The following is a 504-nucleotide window of genomic DNA, read 5'->3' on the forward strand; positions in this document are numbered from 1 at the left end:
ATCTGAGCAACGCGGAGGAAACCGGAGTGAACCGAGAGCTTAGAGACCAACATGAGCCTCCTCAACAAGCCCAAGAGTGAGATGACCCCGGAGGAGCTGCAGAAGCGAGAGGAGGAGGAATTTAACATGGGTCCACTCTCTGTGCTCACTCAGTCTGTCAAAAACAACACCCAAGTGCTCATCAACTGCCGCAACAATAAGAAACTCCTGGGCTGCATGAAGGCCTTCGATAGGCACTGCAACATGGTGCTGGAGAATGTGAAGGAGTTGTGGACTGAGGTACCCAAGAGCGGCAAGGGCAAGAAGGAGTCCAAGCCAGTCAACAAAGACCGCTACATCTCCAAGACGTTCCTGCGCGGGGACTCAGTCATTGTGGTCCTGCGGAACCCGCTCATCGCCAGCAAGTAGGAGCCACCTATCCCTGTCAGTCAACGGAACTCACTCCCCTGTCCTACAGAGACTGCTGCCGCTGATGTTGAGAACAATAAAGCTCTGTGTTTTTTT

The 504-nt window shown here is 53.2% G+C and overlaps 1 pseudogene; it reads left to right on the top strand.

Moving 5' to 3' along the window:
* On the top strand, positions 1–504 carry LOC116555019 (annotated as a pseudogene).

The sequence above is a fragment of the Sapajus apella genome, unplaced genomic scaffold, assembly GCF_009761245.1.
Source record: "Sapajus apella isolate SASKATOON/1434 unplaced genomic scaffold, GSC_monkey_1.0 scaffold14, whole genome shotgun sequence".
Taxonomy (NCBI): domain Eukaryota; kingdom Metazoa; phylum Chordata; class Mammalia; order Primates; family Cebidae; genus Sapajus; species Sapajus apella.